Source organism: Mesoplodon mirus, assembly GCF_964341445.2.
Source record: "Mesoplodon mirus genome assembly, contig: HAP1_SCAFFOLD_1017, whole genome shotgun sequence".
NCBI classification, from domain to species: domain Eukaryota; kingdom Metazoa; phylum Chordata; class Mammalia; order Artiodactyla; family Ziphiidae; genus Mesoplodon; species Mesoplodon mirus.
In genome coordinates this window covers 66,520-85,319 of record NW_028295034.1, presented here as the reverse complement: position 1 = coordinate 85,319, position 18,800 = coordinate 66,520, and the positions used below count along the sequence as shown (strand labels likewise).

The 18,800-nt window shown below is 47.6% G+C and overlaps 1 pseudogene across 1 annotated transcript in view; it reads left to right on the top strand.

Moving 5' to 3' along the window:
• The first annotated feature begins 534 nt into the window (after positions 1 to 534).
• Positions 535 to 18,800, top strand: part of LOC309797814 (3-hydroxyisobutyrate dehydrogenase, mitochondrial-like) — a 45,949-nt pseudogene continuing 27,683 nt past the window's right edge. The window contains exon 1 of the transcript in view: positions 535 to 750. The product of the transcript in view is annotated as a 3-hydroxyisobutyrate dehydrogenase, mitochondrial-like (transcript). The remainder of the gene's footprint in view (positions 751 to 18,800) is intronic.

Here is an 18,800-nt window from a genome sequence, read left to right as displayed (position 1 = left end):
AAGGGCATAGGTGGTGAGTACGTGTCCCATCCAGAAGCTTGTCAGAGAATTGGTTTAGTTTTCAGACGCTGAAGGAGACACATCTAGGAGGCTGTCCATCCTGGAGTAGCAGTTATTGTAACTAGTTGGGAAAGACCGTTTGTTACGGGGGTGCTCCTGCTGCTGCTTACAGGCCCCTTAGCATGATTCCATGGCCGAGAGCATGGGGCGGGGGGGGGCACACCTTCTGGGAGCTTTGGTCAAAATTTCCTTTGAAAGTCTCTGCTCTGACAGCACAAAGGGTGCCATCCCCTCTCTAGTGCAGCTGGCACAAGCCTGTTCAGTGTAAGAACAGACACTGTTGCTCCCCTGAACATCAGAGAGAGTAGTTAATTCTGTGAGCTCCATGGAAGATGTATGTTTTCACGCATGAGAATAGCTGCCCGCTCCCTGCCCCCTGCACAGCAGGCTCATTGAAGAGTTGAGCTAACCTAGGTTACCTGTGAGCATGACGGTCCTTCACTGCCGTTGGAAAGGAATTTTCTAATGACTGAGATGTGTGACGCTCCTGGCCACCTGCAGGGGCTTTCAGGTGGGAGGTTGGACACGACGGCCTCAGGGGCCGTGACTCTCGCAGGAGCTGGTGACGGGAAGGAGGGTCATCCTGATGCTCAACCAGATGCTCCTGTTCTTAACGGCTGCATCGGTGGTTCTTCTGGGTCCGTGGGAGGCATTCAGGCCTCTCTGTGTAATGCTGTCACCATCGAAGATGTCAGAAGCTGGCAGCCTTCATGAAGCATTTTTTGGAGATGCACCAGCTATGAGCACATCCTAACTAATATACACTCTGCCCTTGAACAGTGTACAAAATTGAAAGTCACCTGGGCATGGCTAAAAAACACAGTATGTTTTTCGAATGAACATACTTATGATAGATTTTCTTCTTTTTTCAGAGAACACAAAAGCATCCACAGCTATCCCAAGCTGTTGAAACTTAACCTTAATTCTGACTTGAACTGGAAGCTTTTAAAAAGTCTTCTCTTACTTTTCTACCAAATGCCAGCCACTGTTGTCTTTGCTGCTACTTTTTCTGCCTAGATCTCATATTCAAAGCTGCCTATGGGTTTAATTATATGCCAATTGCAGGTTATTATTTTTAGAGAAACACAGACACACAGCATGGAGGGTGGGTGGGGCCCTCTAGGTGCTGAATTTTGATCCTTTGCAAGATGACAGCAGTGGGGTCTTCTGGATCCTTTCTTTATACGGTTGTTCTCATAAAGCGGTAGAAGTGACTTACTATATGTTTGTATAGCAAGGTCTGTTTTTACTACCAAATAGTTTATATATCTATGCATTTATATCTCTGTGCCTTTATATTTCTAATAATATGGTTCTTGTTGGTATATGTTGAGACTTTGAGAATTTGTTAGGATCCTTGACCTTGTGCATTAGAGTGTTAGGTTCTCAACAGTCGTGTGCCTCCCCTTCCCCCTCCCCTCTCCCTTTTTAAGCTGCTTCACAAGATTTGGAAGCTCCCTGATTCACTTTTCCTTTCCTTTCAGTGGGTAGAAGATCGGTTGGTTGGTTGGTTGGTTGGTTGGTTTTGTTTTTCAGTTATGCTGTTAAACTAAAAATCTGTGTTAAATTCCCTTACTGTTGCTTCACGTGATCGTTCTCCTTCTGGTGTTTGACCAGTGATGCCGAAGAAGGAAGATCTTTGCTGAATAGTCTTTTCCCCTATTGTTCATCCATTGTCAGTGTTTTATGTTGACCGTGTGAAGGACATTAAAGTCCTAAAACATCTAAACCTTTGTCAATGAATTTCTTTACATGCTTTTTAGATGGATTGTTCTTTTAAAAACTTTATGCTGGGAAAACTTGAGTCTAAAAATAGCATCTGTGAAGGGTATTTTTTTCAGAACCGTGTAAGACTTGAGTCCTGTACCTCCATGTTTTTAATGATTCAGCGTACTGGTAGCTTTCCGTTGGCTTTTGGAATGGACGTTATCAACAGACCACCTTACAACACAGCTCACGATATAAAGTTGTATGAACTTTGTCCCACTTAGGCTGGAAACATGCCACTAGGACAGTTTTGAGCCATCTTTGTGTTTCGCTGGATTGTGTAATGAGGACTACACTGATCTTTCGTCCCAGCTCTGCACCAATTAGTTGGGTTAGTTGGGTTTCCTGCTTAGGGCTAAACCTTGCCAGTCATGGTTCTCTCATCTGTAAAAAGGAGGATTGAAATAACTCCCCCACTTATCTCAGGGATGTTTGAAGAGCTTAAAACAAGGGCTCAGTGCAGGATGTGACTGTTTAAACACAGTAAATGTTTCAACAGCAAAAGCCGGCCAGTCCATGGACGCCATCCAAGTGTTCACATATAATAGTGCTCAGAGTCTATTTTGCCTACTTCCTCATCCATTCATATGATGGTTCCAAGTCCCTGTGGTTTGTACCGGCCCCAAATCTCTTGAATCTCCACTTATTTCCATTCCCATTGCCACAGCCAGCTCTGTCAGCCCTCAGTGGATCATTTCAGCAGCCTCATCTGCCCCCACCTGCCCCTACCAGCACCGCCAGCTGGACCGTCACTTCCCCTTCATGCTCCTCCTTGGTTCATAAAAATCCCAGACTTCTGAGCCCAACGGTCACAGCTTTGTGGTGTCTGGTCTGGCTTCTTCTTTCTTGTGTTTCTGGTTCTTGGAATGTGGCGAGCATATATGCCCGTGCTACGTCGGGTAAGCCTGGAGTTTCTGCCCCCCCTCAGCAAGACTGATGTTCCTTCAAGACACCTGCCAACCTCCTGAGCTTGTTTGTGTCTCCTGCATTGGAAGGATGCGCTTTTCCTTTGTTCTTATAAGCGTGACCCTTTTATCCCATCACAGCACCTCCATTCTGTGTTTTCCTGTGCCGAGGGTGTCTGCTTACGTGCCTTCCCCATCGGAGCAAGGAACAAGCCCTGTTTCTCCACCTCCATCACCTGGCATCCTGCCTTGCCCTTAGGAGGTGCTCAACGACTATGTGTTTAATGAATGGAAAGGCAGGGCTTCCTGAATTTTGCAAACAGCCTGCAGTAAAGGCAGAGGTACAATCTCACATACGTGGATGTTTTCATTTTTCAAGAGCTTACTATATAATTTCATTTTTTAACTAAAATTTAAAATCTTGGAGGGCTCCCAGGCTCTTCTTTACATATGTGTGAAAGTGTTTGGAAAACGGCGAGCAACTGCATTCATACCAGGACAAAGGGTAGTCACTGTTGTCTGGAGCACAGATCGCTGGAAGATACTCATTGAGCGAAAACCTTGACCTTTGAATGTCTCAAGTGAGTGAACGGACGCCAGTCTGCTGACCACGTGGAGAGTGGGGAAGGGGAGACAAGGATGCAGGCCCCGGGTCTACAGGCTGCGGGAGCCACAACTGGCCAGTCTTTAAGGTTAAAAGCAAAGTGGACAGGCAGGTGTCTTTCAGGCCTTGGGAAATCTGTGTAAGCCTTGGTGGCCTCACGTTCCTTCAGATCCTTCAGATCCTCCGGAGTGTCCTCCTTCTTCTCCCAAACTGTTTTTGTTTATTTTTCTCTTTCAAAATTTGACAACACATAACCCTGTTAATACCACCTAAGTGAGAAAAAACAGATGTGTTCCCTCGTTGCTTATGTTTACCTGCACACACTGCTTTATCCCCAGCACTGTGGCTCTGTTCTTTGCCTGCACAAGAAACAAAATTGTTCTGTTCGGCGCTAGTCTATGTTTATCTAAACGTCTAATGCTGTCTCATCACAACTTAGCAGATGCTGGAAGGTTTGGCCAGCCCTTAGGTGAAGTATGTGACGTAACAAATAATTAGTCCCTTTTCTCCCCTTTGGAGCTTAAGGAGCCACTAAGACCCTGTAAAATGGACAAGACCCATTGATAGATGTCCAGCTCCACCTAAGGCCCTTGCAGGTCTGGCCTTGTATCACTCTGGGATTAATGTTTGTTGTATCGTGTCCTTTGGATGGAAAATAAAATGAGGAAGAATTTTCTCACATTTGATCCGAATGAACATAATTAAAAAGTGAAATGCTACTGCGTCTGCAAAGAAATCAGTCACTTTAATTGCAAAGAAGATTCCCTGCCTCTGTTAGTAATGGGGCTCTTGGTAATTTAGAATCAGAATCCATGACAGCTTGTGATGAATTGGCTCCTTTTGGGCTAAAGAAGGTAAGAAGTTCTAATTACCCCTGGATTATTCCAGAGTGGGTGGAAAAGCTTGATCAAAGAGATATTGGGAGAGATCTCAAAAAGCTAGCAGTGAGCAAAGATTCATTGAATTTCTTTTTAAGAATCTACAGAATAAAATAGTTCATTTGTTGTGACAAAAACAAGAGCCTGTGGTATTTGAAATCCCAGAGCAAATTGGATTTTCTAAGAAAATAGGGAACTGGGCATATGAGAAAAAGTTTACGTACCCAGAAGTCCTATAGTTAGGTTATAGAAATTGGCCTTGCTTACTTGTTAGCACACGAGAATACTGACAACCTTGTGCCTTGCTTGGGGAAAAGTATGGAATTCATCCTTTGAGTGTTTAAATGTATAAGTAATTGGCACTAAGCTGAAGGCAGTCCAAAATGTTTGATTCAAATGAAAGCATAATTTAAGTTAGTAGAAATGTACTCAGGGTCCTAATGAATGAATCTACTGACCCAATCCCTTTTGGTATCCTAGCCTTTGTTTCTCTTCAGATTGCCAACAATACCTGAAGAATAGGCTGGATTTTAGGTTGATGCATTTTATTTTGAATTGTGTGTGTTGATTTTTGTATATCTATATAGATGTAGATATATAGTTATAGATATAATTTCAAACTTAAAGAAAAGTTGCAAGATTAGTACAAAGAACTCTTGTATGTGCTTTACCTAGATTCACCAATGATTAATATTTAGCTTTATTTGCTTTGGCATTCACTGTCTTTCCATATATACATGTTTTTTTTCTCCTGAACCCCTTAAGGGTAAGGACACATTTTGCCCTTTTCCCTGGAAATAGTGATTACTTCCTAAGCGAAACAACATTTTCTTACCAAACCACAGCACAGTGGTCTAAGTCAGAAATTTAACATTGATACTGTTGACTGATCTACCATCCATATTCAAATTTTGCCAGTTATTCCAGTAACATCCTTAATGGCTAAATTTTTCAGGCCAGGAACCAGTCTACAATCCTGCATTGCACTTAGTTCTCATGTCACTTTGGTCTAAGTATGAAATAATTCTTCAGCCTCTTTGTTCCTCATATTATGAGAGTTTGTGACGAGTATAGGCTGGTTGTTGTGTAGAATGATCCTCATTCTGGGTTTGTCCTGTTTCCTCATGGTTCTTTCATGTTCTGTGCTTTGGATGGGGTTCCACAGAGGTGACGGTGTGTCTCTCTGTGCATCCTTACAGGAGCCCCTTGATGGTCATCTGTCTCATTAGCATCTTGGTTAAGGTGGTGCCCCCGCACTTTCTCCACTGTGAAGTTATTATTTGTCCCTTTGTAGTTAATAAGTAATTTATGGAGAGATATTTTGAGACTCAAAGTATTCTGTTCTTCATCAAACTTTTGAATTACATACTGGTTCACAGAACCAGTAATTCAGGTGGATTTATTTGATGAAGAAGGTGAAGTGATTCTTAATGCTTATTTTCCACTAGTAGTTTTACAAGCCACTCTTCTCTCTCCCAAAGGAAAAAAAAATCCTAAAATATAAGCAGTGGAGCTGTGCAGAACAGTTCATTGACAAAAGGCAACCATTGGAGGATATGTATTCCAGGAGCTCTGAGAGTAACAAACATATTTTGAGAATGTGAACAGTATGAGCAAGTGTGCTTTCTGGTGAATCAGGGAAGGAGGAAAAGAATCCCCTGATCAGGCTATGGGGACCGACTTGCAGACTTTTCCCTCCCTGAACTAGTCAAGGTTGTTTATTTCTCAATAGTTGTAGAACAGCCCTTTGGCCACACAGACCTTTAATCTAATAACCAGATCATGAACCACATAGCCTGATTATGCTTTAAAAGATGTGATATTTATAATAACCTGAAGTTAAAGTTGCTTCTAATGACTCTAGCCCAGCAGAATAGCCCCCAAGAGAAAAGTAAAATCTTGGCTTCCATCTAGCCAGGTGAAAAGCTGTAGGCATCCCGAGAAATGAAACTTGAAGTTGAAATGTAAGAAATGTAGGAAGTCACAGGTCATTCTGGGGGAAAAAATTAATGATCTTATCCAGCAGAGTAAAAAGCGGCTAGAGGCTGAATCATTCTTTCCTGTTCCCTTCCCCCAATTTAAAACCATAGGTTCTTTAGGTTGAAAGTCCAGGATTTGAAGCAGAAATCTTTAGGAGTTCTTAGGAAATGACAGGTGAGCAGGTTAGTAACCTCAGGTAGGAACAATTCTGCTGTAAAACACACCGGGGAAAATACTCCTGAATTTCTGATGAATTTAAATCTTGGGCAGTCTAACATATTTTCTAAAGAACTATGTTCAAATTAAGGCTCCAGCTGATGTTACCCAGTCACCTCCCCCATTAAGCCATCTCCAGTTCTCCCAATGGCATATTGTTCAAGATATGGTGTCTTCCATGAGCAAGGTTCTTGTGGATACAGGGACAAGATATATCAGTTAGGATTTTGTTGGTCACAATACATAGAAACCTTGGTCCCAACTGGCTAAAGCAAAAAAAAAAAAAAAGAAAAAAATTATTGGTTGATGTAACTGAACAGTCCAAACACAAGGGCCAGCCCAGATCTGGTTTACTCGAGAGGCCCATGTTGTGTATCCTTTGGAGCCACCTTTCTGGGACTCTGCGTCTTTGTCCTCCTTCGTGTCATGCTTCATGATAACCACATTGGTGACATTGCCTCTTCAGAACGGGTCTGTAGCTCTGCTTTCCTCGCCAGAGTGTCCAGCCTCACTCTGCTTGGGCTGCCTTAGATCAGGTTCTCGTTCCTGTGCCAATGAGTAGGACCTGGAGGAAGGGACATGCTAACTGGCTGGAATACAACAGGACCCATCTTTGGAGCTGGGTAGGTGGCCAATCCCACGTAAACCATATAGAAGCCTGTGCAGTTTGCCAAATAAGTTCTGCTTTTTGTTGCCCTTATGGAGTTTACAGCTTCATCAGGGAGGCAGACAAACAAATAAGCAAATGGATACAAGATGTGAAGTGAAAGAACAGAGCTCTGAGAATAAATGTCAGGGAGACACGGTCCAGACGGCGAAATGGGAAGTGACATTTGAGTTGAGATCTGAATGGTTGCGCAGGAGTTAATCAAGAAAAGAGGTTAGGGAGAGACAAAAGCCACGTGAGCATTTGGGGGAACCTTTATCACTTGACTTTCTCTTTGGAGAGTTGGTGTGTGATGCTCAAAATATTGAACAACTAGTATGGTACCCTAAAGAGGGCCAAATTACAAGTGGCCAAAGGAGGATGACTCCAGGAAAGCACCACCTTGCCGTAGGTGGCCACAGATGAGTGGCCCACTGCTGGGGTCTGAGGCCCACAGGGCTAGGGCTGGGGCAGAGACTGTTAACCAACTAGGATGGAAGTAGTAGATAAGTATATAAATAACTGGTATGGCAGCAGAGGCGTGTACCTGGTGGATTTCAAGCCTGAGTGTACCCCCTTTTTTTCTGGGCCTCTTTCCACTGTTTACTGACCACCAAACCTCCCCATGCGATAGTCAATAAATGTTGACTAAACATATAGATGACTGTATTGGTAGCGTGGGAAAATTATCTACATTCATGCCTGATTGATATTGATAGAAGATTTCGCCCCAGAGCAAATTAGCAAATGCTTCCCTAGATTCCGCAGAGCATCTCAGACATTGATTTTCAACTAGAGGCTTCTGGGATTTGAATCAGCATCTGCCTGAGGTTTGCAAGTTGAGGGGAATCTCAGCCTGGAGACACATGTTGATTCCACGTAAAGTGTTGGAGGCCCGCACGGAGTAATAAACTTATAGTTGTGTTCTTTTTGAACCATTTACTACTTATTGACTTAATGGGCATGTTAAAAAAAGTCATGAGATGAAGCATTAACATCTTGATTCCTGTCTTTTCTTGAAGGGGGAGAAAATTTGGGCCTGCATTGCAGCATGGAGGTTTGTCTGCAGCCAGTAGAGGCTGCCTCTTTAGATGGTGGGCTCTAATTTGCCTTTCTTCCACCTTTCTCACTTTTTTCATATTTGTGACGTACTTGCCCTTGGGTACCGGGTCTGAAAATAGCAAGATTTCAGCTTTCTATTAGAAAACCATCGCGAGGTCAAAAGAGTACGATGATCCTTGGCATCACCCTTCTGGCCTTTTCCACTGTTTTAACCCCAGCAGCAGGAGCATAAACTTTCCAGCTGTGTGCAGGACTCAGAACTGAGCCAGAGCAATCCCCAAACCAGCTGAAGTTAGTCTGTTAGCTTTGTGCAGCCTGAAAGCTTTACATAATCATTGCCAGTCATACCTTCTGGTCATTTCCCTTTAGTGTACAGTTTCCACCTCCAAGTTCTTCTCTTACACCCTGAGAGGCTGGCCCAGAACCAACCTAGGAGCCTCCACTTGGGTGAGTAATTGTCATTAGCCTCCCTTGAGTCTCTTAAGCATCTCTCCTGTTTAGGGCTGAAGTCTAGTTCTATACGATTTCAAGTAAAAACTCCCATCCACAAGTCACTGATCCATTCATCCAACCTTACCTAGTTAGTTAGCAAAATGGGGAATCGTATTGACAAGATCATTATCCTTAAGCGAGTTGGAGCCTAGTAGGGAAATTAAAATGTCAACATGCAATTGTCATACTCTGGAACAAGTGCCTATCAGGTAGGGTTGCAGATAAAAATACAGGACACCCGGTTAAACTTGCATGGTTTATTTGTTAAATCTGATACCCCTACCACCGGGGAAAGTCTTGGGTGCAAGGGAACACAGGTGAGGAGGACCAGGGACGTCTTCCTAGAAGTACTGCCATTGAGGCCAACATGAGAGGGCTTAAGTCAGAAGAGGTGCAGGATAGGGGAGGGCTCTGTGAAGACAGCAAATAGCACGTGTGAAGGCCCTGACTTGAGAGCCGCTCCAGGAAATTCAGGGGCCTGAGGTTCAGGATGTGGGAATGTGGAGGATGGAAGCGTATGTCAGGGGAGGGGAGACTGGAGATGTGATGAAGTCCTGCCATGGAATGTGGACTGGATCCTAAGCACAACGGGCCAGCCATTGTAGGACTCGAAGCGGCAGAGTGACGTAGGATAGGCATTTGAGAAAAACCCTTCTGGCTGGAGTGTAGTGACTGATTAGAAGAGGGAGTCTGGAGACAGGAGAAGGCAGAGCAGTGCTTGCTGCAGTAACGATAGTGAGTGATGGCGGTGGCTGTGAGGAAGAGAGAGGAATGGATGAGCTCCTTAGAGGATGGATGGGTAGATGTGGGAGATGAGGGAAGAGAAAGGTCGCGCATGAAGATGGTTCCACTCAGTGGCACAGGAGAGGTAGGGAGAAGTGGGTACTGCGCTGCCATTGGCCTGTTTGCCTCAGACTGTCTCCCTGTCTTTCCACTGCTCTGCTCCGTGTCACAGGGCTGATCCTGCAAACCCCATCGCCCAGATTTCCTCGCCAACTCTTTTCCAGGTAGGTTCAGCCAGTGGAAAACATTGGCCAGAGGTTGGAGGGCAGGGGGATGGGAGAAGCCAACGTATTTTTCCCTCGCCCTCCACTCTCTGTTCGGGCAGCTGCAGCAGGGTTGGTGGCCGCTTTGCTCTGAGTGGCTGCCCCAGGCACTTCACAGTGCTTAGTATGATAATCTCGAGGTCCATCCACGACATTGCTGCAAATAGCATTATTTCATTCTTTTTATGGCTGAATAATATTCCATTGTATATATGTACCATATCTTCTTTATCCATTCACCCATCAGTGAACATTTAGGTAGCTTCCCCATCTTGGCTATTGTAAATAGTGCTGCAATGAACATTAGGGTGCATGTATCTTTTCTTTCTTTCTTTCTTTTTCTTTCTTTCTCTCTTTCTTTCTTTCTTTCTTTTTTTTTTTTTTTGTCACACGGCATGTGGGATCTTAGTTCCCTGGCCAGAGATGGAACCCATGCTCCCTGCACTGGAAGCACGGAGTCTTAACCACTGGACCACCAGGGAAATCCCAGGGGTGTACGTATATTTTTGAATTAGAGTTTTTTCTGGATCTATGCCCAGGAGTGGAATTGCGGGACCCTATGGCAGCTGTATCTGTTGTCTTCACATCTCACATCAACCACCTGCACTCCAGTCCTTGCTCTCAACGTCATCTTTGGGGAACCCAACCTGCGACAGGGACCTTGACAAGAAGAAATGGCTCAGGGAAAAGCTACCTGCACAGGGAGGAGATAGAGGCCATCGACCCTGGGGTGCGGCGGGGAGAGTGGGCACAGAGATTTGTCATTTCACCCCTGATACTCAGCCCTCCTGGCTGCCCCACTCTAGGTCACCTCGTGATACAGAGATGACCCGGTTAGAGTCCCTGCCTGTGCAGGAATCTAGGGGCACCAGCGGGTCTGAATAATATCAGTGCAGGGTCTCCCCCACGGCACTGGGGTTATTTGGGGTGGGTCATCCTCTGCTGGGGGCCCCTTCTGGGCACTGTGTGGGGTTCAGCAGCATCCCTGGCCCCACCCATTTGATTCCAGGGGCCCCTCCCACCCAGTTGTGACCACCACAGATTTTCCCCAGACATGACCAAAGAACTGGGTGAGGCGGGGGCAGGATGGCCCTGGGTGAGGACAGGTGTGTTGAAGCAACCAGCCTGTCCCAGGGCAAGGTCTGCCCCAATCCCGTCAGAGCCTGCATTTAGAACTGCCCCTTCCCTTTCCCAGCTCCCCTGCCCTGCAGTGGTCTCCGAGACATCATCCCTATGTAATAAATCACACCTTCTCAGTTTACTGTCCCCAGCACCTAGAAGAGTGTCTGATGTGTAGTAGATGCTTCATAAATACTTGCTGAATAAAGGAGTTGAATAAAGGGATGAGTGGATGAATGAATGAAGGTTACAATGGAAGGAGGGGCGAGATTCCCTTTCTGGCTCTCGGGGGTTGGGAGATCAAGTGAGAGATCCATCCTAAATAGGCTGACCAGCCTTCTGGGGTTCCCCGGGAATGAGGGTTTCCCCATAGTTCCAGCACTCAAACCTGAGCGGTCCTGGGCAAACTGGAGGCGGGTGTTGGTCACCCTATGTAAACACAGTAACAATTCCAACTGCAATAGCAATGGCCAAGGACCTCTAGGGTCTTATTGACCAGGCAGAGTTCTTTACCTGGCGGGGAAAGTGGCACAGGAGGGAGGGAGGAGTCTAAGGAAGAACATCCCACACGACAACGTGTGCCAATGGCCCTGGGCCCAAGGTCACACCTGACCAGGGCTTGCTTTTTTTTTTCTAATTTACTTTTTCCCACATGGATATGCAATTGTCCTAATGCCATTTATTGAAAACTCCTTAATTTCCCCACTTTCTGTCATATCAAGTTCTCATATATCTGTTTCTGGACCTTTATTCTATACCATAGAGCTGTATGTCCCATCCTATCACCACTAGGGCTGTTTGATCACTGTAACTTTATTTTTTATTCATTTATTTTTTTGGCCGTGCCGTGCGGCATGTGGGATTTTATTTCCCTGCCCAGGGATCGAAACTGTGCCCCCTGCAGTGCAAACTCGGAGTCTTAATCGCTGGACCTCCAGGGAAGTCCCCAGGGCTTGCTTTGACATCCATCGAATGGTGGTGGGTGGACACAGGGAGCAGCTGTCTGTGAGCCATCCTGTGTAGAAATGCAGGGTGGAGGGCAGGCCAGCTGGAGCGGGAGGGGAAGAGGCGGAGGAGGGAGGGAGGGCGGGCGGGCGAGAGACAGAGAGTTTCCGGAGACAACAGCTCTGGCCCTGTCCTAGGGCATGAAAGCTGAGCTCCTAGTGCCAGGAGTCTTGGAGCCGCAGCCTGTGAGCCAGGGTGACTGGCTCTCCTCCCTGGTGTGTGTGTGTGGGGGGTGGCTCTAGGCTTCTCAGGCTGGGAATGGGGTGCACGGAGCAGGGACGGAGTAGGGACCCTTCTCTCTGGGACCTCGCGGGCCATCCTTAGCTCACAAAGCTGAGGCACTCCTGGCCCTAAGGGTGGGGGTCTTATCCTCCCTGTCCCCTGGACTGCACCCTCTCACACACAACTTCCCCGTGTGTGCTCCCAGCAGCCAAGAGAATCTGTTTTTAAAAGATTTGGGGGAGGGGGGTAAACATACAAACAAGAGCAGAATGGATACTTTTTCAGAATGGGAATGGCTCTGTGTAACCCCACCCCCTGGGTAACCACAGTCCTGACCTCTAACACCCTTGACGAGTCAGCCTTGGTCTGGGCTTGCGGACCCACGGAAGCTTCCTCATCCCCTCCTTCAGACCCAGTCTCTCCCTCGGCGTCTTTGTGAGAAGCACCCGGGGAAGTGGGACTGCTAGGCTGTACTGCTGCTAGAACTCCACCTGGGCTCCACCAGGCTCCAGCCCCCCACGCTGTGCACCTCTCTGACCCTGAGGCACCTCAACTGGTAGGAGCGGCATCACCTTCCCTCCCGGGACTTGTGACACTTAAGGCAGACACCGAAAAGACAAGTGTTTGGCTCCCTGGCTGGCAAAGGGCAGGTGCTCAATTGTCATAAGTGTCCGTATCAGTAAGGGTTCTCCAGACAAACAGAACCCATAGGGTTTATGTGTGTATATATACACACACACGTACATATGTACATGCATACAAAAATATACAGCTGTGTATATATGCAGTATGCATACAGACATATACACATATAGTATATACAATACACACACATATACACACATATAAAATGCACAGTTTGTATATATACAGTATGTATACACACATATACACATATACAATACATACATATACACTATACATACACACATAAAATGCATAGTTTATATATATACAGTATGTACACATATGTATAACATGCAATAGACACCTAGGTACATGTATATCATACATATATACACACATACAAAGATATTTAGGTGTGTGTATATATATAGTATGCATACATATATAATATATGCAATACATACACGTACATATAGACACACATATACACCTACATATAAAAGCATGTAGCATAAAAATATATACTGTATATATAAATTCATCATATATATACATATATCATATATATAAGATATACACACATACATATACACAATGTATACACACACATACACACCTATATGTAAATATGTGCATGTAAATACACATATAAATACATACACAAGTGTGTCTATATATAGTATATACATATATACATATAATACCTATACAACGTATACACATACAGGTATACAACATATATACACACCTATATATAAATATACACTGTATACATACATACATACAGTGTACCTATACTGTATATATACACACACCCATATATCAATATATGGGTGTGTGTATATATACAGCATGTTCACATTTATAATATGTATACTATATATATATACACATACATACATGCATACAATATATACACACACATATAGGCTTGTATGTATACTGTATATAGTACTTACACATATACTACAAACGCACGCACATATAAACGTGTATACATATATAATATGTATACACACATATACAAATTAATAGGCTTGTGTATATTCAGTATTTTTACATATATAGTTTTGTTTTAAGGAGTTGACTCGTGACCGTGAGGCAGGCAAGTCAGGGCAGGACTCTGGGCTGGAGACACAGGGAAGAGCTGATGTCCCAAGGCCATTGGAGGAACAGTTCCCTCTTTCTAGGGAACCTCATTTTTCTCTCCAGTCCTTCAACTGATGGACGAGGCCCACCCACGCCGCGGCATTGACAATCTCCTTTACGCAAAATGGACCAATTTCAGCGTTAATCTCTTCCGAAAAATACCTTCCTGGCCACATCTGGAATAATGTTTGTGGTTGCCGGGGCCCCACGCAGTGCGCACATGAGATTAACCATCCCCGTGGCGATGATGACACTTTATTTTCTCCCTTGACCATTGTCACTACTATTCCAATTAAAATGGCAGTGCCACGAGGGCAGGGCATTTCCTTTTTTGCCAGTACTGAGCGTCCGCGGTCTGGTGCCTAGCATAGGCTAAATACACGGCATTTTTGTGAACAGAAGCCGGGATGCCGGCTGTCATATTTAATGAGGAATTATAGTCTTCTTATTGGGGGGGAGGGGGGGTGTGTGTGTCACGGTACGTCAAGGGCGGGAGTCGAACCCGCCACCCCAGGCCCCGAGGGCTCTCCTCGGGTCCCCACTTCGGGCCGGTGGGGGTGGCCGGGGTCAGCCGAAGACGTGCGTGCGTGCGTGCGTGCGTCGTGAGAGCGGGCGAGTCCACGGGGTGGGCCGCGCGTGCCGTGAGTGGTTCGCCCCGGCCCCCGGCTCACTGTGCTCGCCTCACGCCGGCCCGAGTTCGCAGCAGCGCTGGAGGCCCCAGGCCTGTGACCACAAAGAGGGAACCGGGGGCCGGACGGGAGCGCGGCGGCGGCGGCGGCTGAGGCCCAGGCCAGGCCCCCTCCCCTCAGCCGCCCGCCTGCCCGCTCGTGTGCCCCGCCCCCGCCGGCGGCGCCGCGCCCCTCCCCCAAGCGCCAGACTAGCACGGTGCGGGGGCCGCGCGCGAAGACATGGGGGAGAAGCTGGAGCTGAGGCTGGAGTCGCTCGTGGGGGCCGAGCCCGCCGTCTGCCTGTGGCCGCTGCAGGTCTACGTAAGTGCCACCCGTGCCCTCCTCCCGGACCCCCGCCCCTCTTCCCCCACGGCGCGCGCTGAGCCCACCGAGAAACGGAGCGACTCGAGTCGCCAGACCTTCTTTGGAGCCCCCCTTCCCCCCGCGCCGTGGTTCTCCGCGGCCGTTTCCAGCCCCCGCGCGCAGGGTGGGCAGAGGGGAGCCGGCGCCGGCCGGGGGCGCAGACTCGGCCGCGGGGACCCCGCGCTTCCGAGGGGCGCCCGAGCCGGTCTGCGGTTGGCTCTGCAGGGCTGGGGACCCCGGTACCCCCGGGCCTGGACTGCCGGTGGGCTTGCCCTTCTGTACTTTAGGATGTGACATGTAGGGATTCTGTTTCCTGGTAGTTTATTCTTAGCGCTGTCAACGTGCTTAGGTTTTTTTTTTATTTTTGAGGGCACCCTTTCCTCCCTCTCTCCAGTTTTTTTGTGTTTCTGTTTTGTTTTGTTTTAGTTAGGCATTTTGTCCCTCTGATCTTGAGTGGGTGGGCTGGCAGGACACTTGGAGAGGAGGCGTTCCGTCCCCTGATCTTGAGTGGCCTTTGGAAAATGACACGCCAAAGGGAAATTTACACAGAAGTCCGGTGATTCCAGAAATGCAGGGTGTCCGGCCAGGTGGGCGCACGGCCTCTCGTCCCCTGTGGCGGCGTGGTGTGCGTGTACCTTGTCTCAGGGTTTACTCTTGGGCCCCGCAGCTCACCGTCCGGAGGGAAAGCGCAGCGGGCGCCTTGGGCCGGCGCCTTTGGGGCGCCCTTTCGTGCGCTCAGCTTGCGGGGGACCGGCCTCCAGGCGACCCGGCGGGGAAGCCCGCGCGACCCGCCCCTCGCGCGGGCTCCGTGTGTGTCAGTTTTGTGGAAACTGTGTCGCGACCGGGGTCGGGGTTGGGACGCTGGGACCGCCTGGGAGCCGATGTTGACGCCGAGGCCCGGTTCTCCGCAGTTATCTGAGGTCCGAGGGTTTCCAGCCCTCCACTGCGCACTGGCGCTTTCTATTTCTGCCGTTCCTGTGCCTGGAGGCGTGGCTGAGCCTGGGCTCTGGCTTTTCCGGTTGGGTAACTCCGGGTGTCCCGGGTGGGTGACCTGAGCAGCAGTGGGCCGGGCGGGGAGACATGCCAGGGGAGGGAAACTGAAAGTGGGGAGAACCTTCAGAACTCCAGCTGATGCACTTGCCTCGCCTCCCCGCCCTTCTTACTGCACTTGTCATGCACGGGCTGGCTGGCCGGCGCATTTTTCAAAATGTAATAATTTGTGTGTCCTTAGTAGCCGTGAAGCATAGTTCACTTGTAGTGCACAGTTGTAGGAGTTTTGATCGCCATCAGGCGGCAGAGCAATCCTGTCATCCCATTTGCTGCCCTTTGGCGCCAGGGTGCCTCTAGCCTCTTGGTCACTAATCTCCTCTCTGTCCCTAAGGTTTTGGCTTTTCCAGAAAGTCAGATAAACGGAACAACAGTACGTAGCTTTTTGATTCTGGCTGCTTTGGCTCAGCAAAACCTATGCGAGATTCCTCCCGGGTTTGTTTTGTTGTTGTTGTTCTAAATATTTATTTAGTTAGTTATTTACTTGGCTGTGCTGGGTCTTAGTTGCGGCACATGGGATCTTCATTGGCGCGTGCAGTATGTTTTAGTTGCGGCGTGGGGGATCTAGTTCCCTGAGCAGGGATGGACCCCGGGCCCCCTGCATTGGGAGCGCGGAGTCTTAACCACTGGACCACCAGGGAAGCCCGTCATCCCTGTTGTTGCGGGTATGAGAAGCCACTCCTTTTTCTGGCTGTGTTGTATTCCATTTTCCGTTTGTCCATTCGCCTGCGGGTGGCAGGACTTGTGGGATGTTTCCACTTTTGAGGGGATCGGGAATAAAGCTGCTGTAAACATCCCGGGGCAGTTTTCCATGTGAACTTGGGTTTTTACCTCACTTGAGAAAATACTCAGGAGTGGGACTGGGGTCTGTGCTAAGTGTATGTTTAACAACCCTCCTGCATCTTAGAAATTGATATTTTTGAATATTGGAAGAGTTGAGAAATCCACTGTGACCCAGCACCCAGGCACTTGAAACGGAGTTGAAAGTTCATCTGGAGATGGTCACGTTGTCCCCGTCACTGTCTTTTATTCGAGGCAGAGCAAGGCCACAGATTTGTAACCCTTGTAAGGAAGGCCTCGTGTGTCCAGGCCCTGGCAGGACCTGGCTTTCTAGTGGTGGGCGGTTCTGCAGTGGAGAGCGTCTTTCCCTTGCTGGCCAGACCTCGCTTGGCAGGGTGCGGGGTGTGCTGCCTGCGTGGCCGGGCGCTCTTTCTGCCGGTCAGCAGCCGTTCCTGGTGTGTCTGTCCTACTACCAGGCAGGCGGTCAGGGGCCCTAGTGAAGTGCTCAGCGAGCCGCAGCCTTCCTAAAGTTTGCGGGTAATGTCTGCTACCCTCCCATTTCCCTGCTGAGGAATTTTGCTCTCTCATGGGAAGTGAGGGGGCAGTACTTTATAAGAGTTCATGTTTTGTGATGACTCGATGCTGAATACATTAAGAAAATGGGCTCCTTCCAGAAGCCTAACTTCTCAGAAGGTCAGATTACGCATGTGACAGCACGTTTGAAATGAGTGAGCTTGTTTGTTCATTGATTCATTCATTCTGCAAGCACCTCCTGGATATTTACAGTGAGTGTTCCAGGGGGCGTGGAGGACAGTAGACAGTATTCCTTTTTTTTTGATTTTTGAGTTTTACTTTATTTTTTTATACAGCATGTTCTTATTAGTCATCAATTTTATACACATCAGTGTATACATGTCAATCCGACTCGCCGAGCTCAGCACACCACCATCCCCACCCCCGCCGCGGCTTTCCTCCCTTGGTGTCCATACGTTTGTTCTCTACATCAGTGTCTCAACTTCTGCCCTGCAAACTGGTTCATCTGTTTGAGACAGCTTTGTACTTCCCGCTTCCAGGGGCTCTCATGTGGGCGCTGCGAAGCGGGGTTTTAGATGGTGCAAGGTGGAGGGTGGGCACTAGAACCGGAGCCCAGTGCCCGGGTGTGTGTGCGCTGGATGGGGCGTGCGGCCTAGGACTCCTGCCGGCTCGGTGACCCCGGCCGAGTGCCTTAAGGCTTCTAGGTCTCAGTGTTCTCATCTGTAGCATGGGCTGAACAGGACTCACTCTCTCTGGAGGTTACAAGGTCGCACTGTGTTAATGTTTGTAGACCCTACAATGTAGAACACTTAGGACAGTTTGGAGCATCGTTAATTGTTCCACAGATGTTACCTGGTCTGTTGAACGACTTTGCCTGGTACACGCCAAAGCGATTAGGAAATGGATATATCCCAGCTTCATTTCCTTTCCATTAAAACAGGGTTCAGGAAAAAAAAATCTGTTTTTCAGTAGTCGTATCATATAGTGGAAAGAGCACTGGTGTGAAGGCAGCTTAGGGTTTGAATTCCAGGGCTTATGCTGTCTGTGGCCTGGGCAGGTTTCTTTTGAACTGCAATCCCCACACTTGTAAAATGACATTAATAACCACTCTTTCTGTGGGTTCTTAGAATTAATTAAGCAGGTTATGTGTGTCAAGTAGCCTGGCACTTGAATGAGTTGTCAGAACCAAGGGCTGCTGGAGACGATGCTTCTGCCCTAGGTAATCTCCCCTTCTACTGGGCGGCAGGTAAACACAAGCACAGTAGTCAGTGCTCTGGAAGAAGTGAGTTCTGGTGCTACAGAGCACAGAATCTTTTTTTAAAATTTAATTCTTATTTTATATTGGAGGTTAGTTGATGTACAATATTGTGTTAGTTTCAGGTGTACAGCAAAGTGGTTTAGTTATTCATGTATCCATTCTTTTTCAGATTCTTTTCCCGTACAGTTTGTTACAGGATATGGAGTAGAGTTCCCTGTGCTATGCAGTAGGTCCTTGTGGATTATCTGTTTTATATAGAGTCGTGTGTATATGTTAATCCCAAACTCCTAATGTATCCCTCCCCCCCCCCACCTTTCCCCTTTGCAGAGCACAGAATCTTGGAAGGGAAAGTTCAGGGTAGGCTTCTTGGAG